Below are 11,511 nucleotides of genomic sequence, written 5' to 3'. Positions count from 1 at the left end.
TACGCCTTCCATTATTAAATATTCAAAACTTTTTAAAGTGATAAATGAATGGTGCTTTTAAATAAATAAATCTTTATGCTAATTTACCAAGAGTCAATATGAATTTTCTACTTAAAAATAATTTCTAATCTAAAGTGAAGAATTATAAAGTGATTTTTCAGACTCAGATTCTTCTTTATAGTATAGTCAAACCTCGATATAGAGCCAGTTACAAAAGATATAATTATCAAAAATTGACACTATATTAAACGACCCCGAACAATAAGAATTATATAAAATATTGAGATCCACACACAGGAAACTACGCTCATTATAGCTCTATGGGGGGTGGGATAAATCGAGGTTTAGACTGTTTATAAAAAATATAGGGTGATTCAGAAGTCTCCGTAAATAAAAGGGATTTAAATTGATACAATAAGTCAACACTTAATCTGTCAAAGGATGCCTACGGTGAGGATTTTATACAGGGAATTTGGTTCCAATTCAGATGTTAGACACGTGAAGAAAACCGTCAGCCAGTCGTTCAGGTAAGAACCATCGACCAAGTGCATAAACCAGTATTTAATGGTTTATCAGTGGTTACTATTTAGATAAATTTTTACGTCGTCATAATTATCTCTTGTGAATGCCATTTATGGTACACGTGGCATGCACGTAACACGTGTTGATGTGTGTAACTATACACTTCTTTGAAGACTTTTGAATCACACTGTATTTATTATAGAAAATATCATTAAATTTGACGACAAAAATAAAAAAAATTACGCCTTTAATCAAATAAAATTCAAAGAATAAAACAGTTAATGTTCATCTTTCGAAATACAATGTAAATAACTAAAGCAATTAAATTTATAACCAAGAAAGAAAATATTAAATAAATATTTAAATTGTTCCAAGAAAACACTATTCTCTTGTAATATGACGCAATTTAACATATTTCTTAAGAAATTTCTTAAAATAAATTTTGTAAATTTAATGCAGGGCCTTATATAAAGCAAAGGGTTCATCTTTATACTTATTATTCACTGCTCTGTTTAATTAGATGCTCGTAATACCTTCCTCCCTTTTATACCGAACGTATTGTTACGTTCGCAATGAAGGGGAGAAAGTTAATTAAAAGGATTCATTATAAATTACGTAACACAATTGTTACGTAAGCTCAGTCTGCCCACTCTCATCCCAAACGTGTGTCCTATATTTTACGTGAAGATTTTTGTATTATAAAATATAAATTTCGTATTATTAGAACATTATTTTATAATTTTTACATACATTAACACCTAAACTTTTAAAATTCTATTAATATATTCGATAAATAATATAATAAAAGTGAAATTTTTTAAAATAAAAACACGGAAATGAAAGTACAAACGAAGAAAATAGGCCTGTGATTTTTTTTTTATTAATTAATTTAATTATGCTTTAAACTCATTTCCTATCGTGAATTTCTTGTGAAAAATTAATATTTAACACGCAAAATTATTATTATTATTTATAAATATTAACAGCTTGTTTTATTATGCTACAGAGGCAAACGAAAGGCCTCTCTATTAATTGTATTTTACAGTTAAAAATGTAAACTGTGAAGTAATTTAACTATTGTTATTTTAATAAAAGCATTAGAAATATATTTGTTTTAACTACTACATTACACTACGCTACACATAAATAAATCCTCTACTTAACCCAGTTTAACGTAGAGAAGAACCGGATTTAAGGGTTTTTCTAATCAATGAAACGACTGGTCTAAAGTACTTAACTGTTAAAATTACAAATTATAATGGAAAAAGAAAAGAAAACTGACCCATTGATCGAAATTATCTATAGAATCAAGAGACTTAACCGGATGTGATGAGAAAAACCCTTGTTGAGAGCCTTCATTGAAAAATAAAGAAGAGGAAGTAATAAAATTTTAATCCTTACGTTTTATGTGTAAGACATCTTTATGGGTTTTAGATTTCATTCTTCGTTTAAATCACCCTAAAATTTCAGTTGTAGGATCGACGAGGTAAGGAAAATACAACAGACCAGCGATCTACCAATTGGGAGCATCTCCCTGACACTACCTCTTGAAGCAATCCCACATTCAAATCGAGCAGTTTCTATGAAAAATTGGCTTCTATTATAATGTTACACGCGTGAAAATAATCCGGTAAACTTTCTAGTTCCGTTTTAGTCGGGGGCGAACCCGCGACAATTCGGCCACATCGTGAAGGACGTAAAAGTATCCATTTATAAAAATCAGTTTGTTAAACTTGCTATTTGTTTAATTGAAGATATTGGTTCATAAAAGAGTCGTTCACCATTGTCCTAGTAGATAAAACTACTAAACACAGGTAAGTTGGTCGTGGGTTCGTACCTCATGGAGTTTTCCGGGATTTCTTCGTATGCTTGACATGTAAATAAGAGTCAGTTTCACGTAGAAATTCCTCCCGGGAGTCACCCCTTAATCCCTTTAATTCTACAATCCTATTTAAATTAATAAAAAATAAAGAAGAAAATCCTTTAGTTTGAAATAAAGAAAATGAATGCTATAAAAATTATTACATATAATAAAAATGTAAATAAGTATATAATTAATAAGGAAATAAGTTTCAAAAATACTAGAACAATGAAGAAATTATGTAACAAAATAACGAGTAATAATATAAAAAGTTTTCTTTAAAATAAGTAAATTTTCTCTTATTATTATAGTAATCATTATTATAATATCAGTCTAAATGTAACCATTTCCTTGAATACAAAATACAAGAAATATACTTCCTGAAGGTATTTAATTAGAAGAAAAACAGCTTTAAAAAGTACATATTAAATGGATATCCAGGAAAGAATTATAGTAAGTAGTATGATAATTATATGACCAACAGATATAATGTAAAGAATGAGAAAACTAGTGGGTATGTTCTATTTCCCTATATAAATTGTCTATACGAAAAATATAAAAACAAATTTAATGATGCAATAAATTCTGTTTTTAATAAAGAAGAAAAGAAAAAAGACCGTCAACTTGATGTCGCGGGTGTTGTATATAAACTTTCATACACGTGCTCTCAACCAGAGTGTTGCATGAGAGAAACAAAGCCCACCAGTGGCCAAGTGGTCTTCGTTCCCTGAACACATAGTTCAGGGCTGGTCACGTGGAGATTTTCGGGTTTTCTCCACGTCTGTAACGCCTAAATAGGGGCCAGTTTCCTTTAAAAGGACCTTCCGGAAGGCATCTCCCTAGGCAGATCGCCCAAGTGTTGATTTTTCATAATTAAACAAACAAGCGAAAGGACACTAAAAGAACACGAAGCGGTTATACGTCTAAGTTACAAAGAATCTCCTTGGTATCAACATTGTATTATATTCAACTGTAAAATTGATAGAAATAATATAAAAATATTGTGTCGTAATTTTTAATAAATCGGTGAAATAGATAATTGATTCCATTGTCTAATTGTATTCTCTATTCTAAGAAAATGTTTACATTTAGAATGATATTATAATAATAATTACTGTAATTATAAAGAATAACTTTTATATTATTACTCGATATTTTTTTACATAATTTCTTGATTGTTGTAGTATTTTTGAAACTTACTTCCTTCTCAATTAGTTGTTTGCATTTTTATTATATGTAGTAATTTTTATGGCATTTATTTTCTTTATTTTAAACTTTTTATTTGTTTAGTCAAATCTCCAATTACAGCAACTACCCAATAACGAGGTCTGTAAAGTTGGAACTTCCAATTGCATTTTCTTCGTATGGCCATCATTAATGATTTTTTTCGAGTTTAGGACAACGTTTTTTATTGATAAAAATGATTAATAAATAAATAAATATATCAAGTTTTTAGCTTAAATTTTATTCGTAAATCCTCTGGTGATCTAACACCCTTATCAAAGCCATAAGTGCGCCACAGCATCCCACAGCCTCTTGAGGCGTTAAGAGGACTCTCTATGAGAAACTGGACTCTATTTATTTAAAACTTTACGAAAAAAACGAAAGAAAAAAAAAAGCGCGATCGATGAAAAAGATACACTCACTAATCAGTGAATTAGAAAACCCCATGCATATTATGTAAATGTAGGCCTAATTTTGCAGCTTATATGCAAAGCACTGGAGTCATGTGAGTTGCCACATGTTCGTAAGCTTCCATTTAAAAATTCTGTTGGTCAGTATGGTCATTAAGTTTATGAAAATGGGAAAAGTGAAGGACTTGACAAAGTTTCAAAAAAGAGCCGGTTGTGAGTGCCCTTCTCGCTGGAGCCACGAATATTAAGAACTGTAGAGCTGACTTCAAAGGTGAGACATCCCGAGTGTTCAATCGATGGAAAAATAACCCGCAGTTGATGTCTAAAAGAAGTAACCGTGGCTCCAAAACCGTTAATCGGGAACACAACTAACGTTATTTGAAAAGGCTAGTGCAAAAAAAGGACTTCCTCTGTGCAGCATTGACGGAAGAATTTAACGAATCCCGTCCCCGACCCATATCTACCCGAACTATATGCAGGGAACTGAAAAGAATCAGTATGAACAGTCGCAGGCTTATACGAAAACCACTGATTTCTGCAAAGAACCGGGAAGTTCGTATACTGTACAGTGGTGCCAAGAGTGCCATGATTGGACATCTGAAGACTGGATAAAAGTAATTTGGTCAGACGAATCGCGGTACATTTTATTCTGGGTTTGGAGGGAACCCATAAAGCAATGGACCCTGCTTGCTTCATTAACACGATTCAAGGTTCTGGTGTTATGGTATGGGGCATATTCAGTTGGGATGAAACTGGTCCGCTGATATTCCTGGAAGGTTGAATGACTTCCAACGAGTACCTGAACATTTTTTGGCAATTAAGTTCATCCTGCAATATTGCATTTTTTTCCTGCGTGTGGTGGTTCTTTTTTTGATGACAACGCTACTGTCTATCAAGGATTGTTCTGCAGTGGTTCAGCGAGCATAAAGACGACTTTTGCCACCCACCTGGTCACCACAGATCCCAAATCTTAACCCCAACGAGAACATATGGGACTTTAGAACGATAAATCCGCCACCAAAGTCCACTTCTGTCAAATCTAAGCAAACTAAAGGAAAGTCCTGTTAATGCTTGATGTGCATTAGACTTAGAAGCACTTCAACACCTAGAATCCATGCCAAATTGAGTAAATGATGTAATTCAAGCTAAAGGTGATTCAATAAAATATTAAACTGCCGTTTCTAATTCATGGCCAGTGAGTGTAGAAACGTTTTTTGAAGAGCTGTACCTTTTATAATCCAACCGGTTTTAAACGGCATCTTAGACTTACCTGTGACTTTTCTAAAATACCTTTTTATGTTGCCTATGGACATTGGCAAATCAACAGTCATTTATGTTGGTTTATACGAAGTAATATATGTAATCAGATGCAGTATTTAAGAGTACTGTATAGCAGATTATACGTGTATATAATACATATTTAATGCGATTGTTTTACCCAGTGAATAGATATGACGTTTGCTCTTTTATAGTGTAACTTAACTGTTTAATATTGATGATATTAAATACAAAAGATTATTTTTTCTTTCTTTTCTCTCAGAGTATTCGCGATTGTTTTAATATGTCTAGACTCACTACGTGGAATATTTTAAGTAACGTTGTTGATTCTCTCTTAGTGTTGAATGAGAATGAAATAATAATAATCTCTTGGCCTTTAGGACGCTTCGAGCTTACTAATTTGACGTCGCAAAACTCTGTATTAAACGTCAATGAGTACGAAAGTATACAGGCTGAGCGTGCTGACAGTAAAATTAGCTCAGAAGTAAACACACCTATAGATTCTCGCCTTCATAAAGGCCTCCTATGCCCTGTCGATCTTCCTCCACTACTCAGAATTCAATACTAACGTTGACCTTGTACAGTGTCAAATGCCATGTGATATGGGGATTTACATTGTATAAATTTAAATAAAGGTATTTTTATGCAGGTAGGTAGTTCGAAGGAAAGGCTTTGTAAGGGATTTTTAGTTACAAAAATAGTACAAATCAAAACATAATAAGTTATAAAATAGTGTTTAGTTTAATAATGTTCTAGCCAAGGGTGAGCAACTTTCTGAATGACAGGCTAAATGAAATGCGAAGATGCATAAAAAGGGGCAAATAAAATGTGATGGTGCATAAACAGGGGCAAATTTTTTAGGTATTCATGATTTATAACGAGTCTTGCAGTGTTTTACAATCAATTAGACGAGCACGATTGTCTAATTGATTGAAAAACACTACAAGAGCGATGATATAAAAGGTGTATCCGGCAACACAAAGAATTTTTACACACCAGTTATGTTATATCATTAATTTCTTTAATGTATCATCAACATATGTAAAATAAAAAGAATACAATATAAAGATACAATAAACAATTGTTAAGGGGGCGGAGTACGCCCGCGGGCCACAGGTTGCGAACCGCTGTTTTAAACTATCAAACCATTAATAACTTAACAATATAATACAATTAAACCTCGATTTAACGGACTAATTCGAGTGAAGAGCTGTCCGTTAAACCGAGGTTTTATTGTAACGAAGAATTGTTTTATTTTACTAATTTTAACGCTTAATTCCAAAAACACCTTAGAATTTCAAGTTATAATAATAATTCTATAAAATGTTCTATAATCACGCAACGGGGAAAATTCCGATTTACAAAACTTACCTTTTGAAGTTGACAACAAGTGCCAATTGTTTACCTTATAAAAACCGCATAAATTGCTTTTCTACTTTAAAAAACATTCACTCCTATCAGGAATTATAGGAACACTTCAAATTAAAATATGCTTACTTTAAAAATAAAGTTACATCAAAAGAAATTCACAAAATACGAGTGAAAAGTTCGATTACTAACTCGATCATACTTCGATATAACGCTCTCCTAAATAGCGAAACCCTTTTTTTATAAAGCGCCAACGAATATATAATAATGGATTTTTCCTAGAGAATTTTTGCCTAAAAACACATCTTTTTTAGTTCAAAATTGCGTGGATTTTAAATTCACCCACCTCGTTATTGCACAGTTCTTATTGGGGTACTTCAGTTTAGCGTCAAACGGCATTTAGGGGACGATTTCGGAGGCGTTAAACAGAAGTTTGGATGTGTTTCGTACGTTAAGGTAAAGTACAAATCGTTATATAAGTATGCCGCTTTATTTTTTTTTTAAGTTTATTTCCCCCATTTTTGCCAATGGTGCTGAATGGTGTGTGGCGCTAAACCGATGTATCTACATAATAATTAGGCACAGTAGCAAATTTCCTTTTTAAATCATAACTTTTTCCACATAGGCAAAACAAATGATACTTTGAAAATTGAGAAATCAAAACTATTAATTACAGTCGACCCCCTATAACACTGTTGATTTTTCCGTTTTATATGAATTTCATGTTGTACGAGTCACTTAGATTTTACAAATATGTGAGCCGTTTACAGCCTGGCACACATATTTGTAAAATTTAAGTGACTCGTACAACATGGAATTAATATAAAACGGAAAAATCAACAGTGTTATAGGGGGTCGACTGTATATACAATTGAATTGAATAAGTTAAACTGTGTTTGGATATTTCTTAGATGTGTCTTAGCAAACAATTTCATTAAACCATTAATCATTCTATTAGCTTTAATCATCGTCATTCTAATATGTCTTCAAAGGACAATAAAGGTGTCAAGATAATCCCCAGAAACTTAATTTCATTGACCAGTTTTAATTCAATATTATCAATATAGAAATACATAATTCTCCTGGGGAGTTTAGCCCCATTATATTTGATTTTTTGGGGTTAATCTTTATTCTCAATTGTTCGAAATATTTGGTTATTACTTGAATTTTTCTATTAAGAGCTACTGCTGTGGGCGCAATAATAACTATGTCGTCTGCGTAAGAAACAGAATGAATCACAGTATCACCTATTATGAATCCGTCTTCTTCTTTATCAAACTAATTATTAATGTCAAAAGTAAAAAGATTCGACTTAAACAAATCTTAGTTTTATGTAAAAAATAGAAACGCCTAAAAAATAAATAATAGATTTTATATTTGTAATTATTTATTTTTCGAAAATTTGGTTTAAATGTGAAAAAGAAAATTATTTTTATTTTTCCTAGAAGAAAGAAGGAAATTAATTCGTATTATTTACTCACAAAATAGTAAAAACAAGGGGCAAAAGGGTAAGGGAAAATAAACTACTATAAACTTCGTAATTACTTTTTATAATATAAAATTATAGGTTTAATTCGGGACGGATTTAGACTTTTTATAATAAAGAAGAGGTTTTTCCCCTCAAAACTGAATAATTAGTTTTAAATTTTAAGGATCTTAATATTATTTCTATATAAAGTGAGACTATAAAATGTATTGCCATACAATTCATTTAAATTGTATTGGAATACAGTGAGGCTTCAAATTGTATTTTCATAGAATGAGGGCCCGATTATAGGGCCTCTCACTCTTTTCTAAAACCATAAAAATATGTAAATACAATACGTGAGCCGTTCACAGCCCGGTACACGTATTTGTAAAATCTAAGTGACTCGTACAACATGGAATTAATATAAAACGGAAAAATCAACAGTGTTATAGGGGGTCGACTGTATATACAATTGAATTGAATAAGTTAAACTGTGTTTGGATATTTCTTAGATGTGTCTTAGCAAACAATTTCATTAAACCATTAATCATTCTATTAGCTTTAATCATCGTCATTCTAATATGTCTTCAAAGGACAATAAAGGTGTCAAGATAATCCCCAGAAACTTAATTTCATTGACCAGTTTTAATTCAATATTATCAATATAGAAATACATAATTCTCCTGGGGAGTTTAGCCCCATTATATTTGATTTTTTGGGGTTAATCTTTATTCTCAATTGTTCGAAATATTTGGTTATTACTTGAATTTTTCTATTAAGAGCTACTGCTGTGGGCGCAATAATAACTATGTCGTCTGCGTAAGAAACAGAATGAATCACAGTATCACCTATTATGAATCCGTCTTCTTCTTTATCAAACTAATTATTAATGTCAAAAGTAAAAAGATTCGACTTAAACAAATCTTAGTTTTATGTAGAAAATAGAAACGCCTAAAAAATAAATAATAGATTTTATATTTGTAATTATTTATTTTTCGAAAATTTGGTTTAAATGTGAAAAAGAAAATTATTTTTATTTTTCCTAGAAGAAAGAAGGAAATTAATTCGTATTATTTACTCACAAAATAGTAAAAACAAGGGGCAAAAGGGTAAGGGAAAATAAACTACTATAAACTTCGTAATTACTTTTTATAATATAAAATTATAGGTTTAATTCGGGACGGATTTAGACTTTTTATAATAAAGAAGAGGTTTTTCCCCTCAAAACTGAATAATTAGTTTTAAATTTTAAGGATCTTAATATTATTTCTATATAAAGTGAGACTATAAAATTTATTGCCATACAATTCATTTAAATTGTATTGGAATACAGTGAGGCTTCAAATTGTATTTTCATAGAATGAGGGCCCGATTATAGGGCCTCTCACTCTTTTCTAAAACCATAAAAATATGTAAATACAATACGTGAGCCGTTCACAGCCCGGTACACGTATTTGTAAAATCTAAGTGACTCGTACAACATGGAATTCATATAAAACAGAAAAATCAACAGTGTTATATGGGGCCGACTGTACAACAAATAAAAACGGGTTTCTTGTTATCACTGTATTGTGATAATTATCCAAATCAATATATTATGGGGCTTGGACTAAACGGTCTTGTTTGTCTGCTCTTCAGTTTTTTTACATACAGTCAATTCTCTACATATTGTCCTTCTAAATAGTGGCACCCTCTTAGCTTCAACATAACTTATGAACGAATGTATTTCGGTTTAACGCTACACTCGAATTAACGCGCATTTAGAGACCAAAAATGTGGTGATAAATCACTTTTACTGTATTCCTTGTATTATTTCTTAAATATATTGTAATTTGTAATATTTACTGCAGCAGAATATATTATTTTAGAATATAAAAATCTTTCTAATTTATATGTTATCTACTTTTATTACTTCGTAACGAATTTCCTCCATTTTCTTTTAAGTCATAAAACCTTTCTTTGATATTTTATTTAATAATAATAATAACTTAATAACAACATTTCAAATTTTTCCTTTAAAATTACACTTAAATTTCTTTTTAAAGACGTAATATTAAAGAATACCACGTGGTAACAAGTAATTTAGTGAATCAGTTCGTAACAGGATACTCTCTATGGTAACAATAGATCTATCCGGGGTGGTTAACTTATTAAGTGTTTAAGGGGGTTTCAATGGAAAAATTTATGGTATAGGTGATGAACACTTAGTTTATACAATTCTCATTGACAAATTCAGAAATAAAGTCTAAGGTCAAAGTTCGTGACCTCTAAAGATGTGCACAAAAGTAAAAAATTTGAATATATTTCGAGTTTATCGAACTATTAACGATTTTAACACAATGTACAATACATTATTATCTGTGATGTAATCAGTATTCAGTTTCACCTGGTATACATTGTTCAGTCAACAAGGCGATTCGCACGATTTATTCCTTTGTTAAATATCTACAGAGTAGCATAAAGACTGGGACTAATGAGAAATTATCTAAATCTGATATTTATTCATTAGAAATCTTTAAATCTTTAACTATGGAAAATTTCCTGTGATTCCAGACTTTATGCACGTAATTATGTTACAGCTAACAGAAATATTATTATTAAAAAAGTTCTGTGTTGTATGCTAATTTTTTAAATATCGTACTCACTAGTTATTTTATTTAGTGTAGTAGTTGAGTAATGAAGTATAATAAAGTATACTTTAGTAGTAGATTAGTGAAGTATAGTGAAGTATAATGAATTCCGTGTTGTACGAGTCACTTAGATTTTACAAATACGCGTGCCGGACTGTGAACGGCTCACGTATTTGTAAAATCTAAGTGACTCGTACAACATGGAATTCTTATAAAACGGAATTATCAACAGTGTTATAGGAGGGGGTCGACTGTATTTTAATCTAGTAAAAATTGTTTTAAAGTTATAAGTACAGATGTACTTACCGATTTTATTATGTACAGTGTAGATATTCTTCAGTATAAGGTATAGTGTGGGGGGAGGACACATATTTTTAGTACAGAATATAGTAGTATATAGAACACATACTTTTGAGTACAGAGCTCAAATTTATTGAGTACAAAACATAGATTTTTTTAGTACAGAATACAGATTTTTATCAAGTAAAGATTACAGATTTGAGTACAAAGTACAGTTCTACTGTAAACTGGTTAATAAAGGTTAACTTTAACTAATAAATTAAAAAAATTAAAGCCGATTTATCAATAAAAACAAAAAGAAATACATTTTATAAAACGATAAACAGTGTAAAAAGCTGATCAATTCATATATTTTAAACAAAAATAATAATGAAAAATCGTGCAACGAGTAAACAGAATACACAACAATTGAGGCTAATTACTCTTCCGCATATTTAAATAATTTTTTTT

The sequence above is a fragment of the Centruroides sculpturatus genome, unplaced genomic scaffold (assembly GCF_000671375.1).
Source record: "Centruroides sculpturatus isolate CEXI.00-Female unplaced genomic scaffold, Cexi_2.0 scaffold2, whole genome shotgun sequence".
NCBI classification, from domain to species: domain Eukaryota; kingdom Metazoa; phylum Arthropoda; class Arachnida; order Scorpiones; family Buthidae; genus Centruroides; species Centruroides sculpturatus.
Note: the sequence above shows the minus strand (reverse complement) of the source record.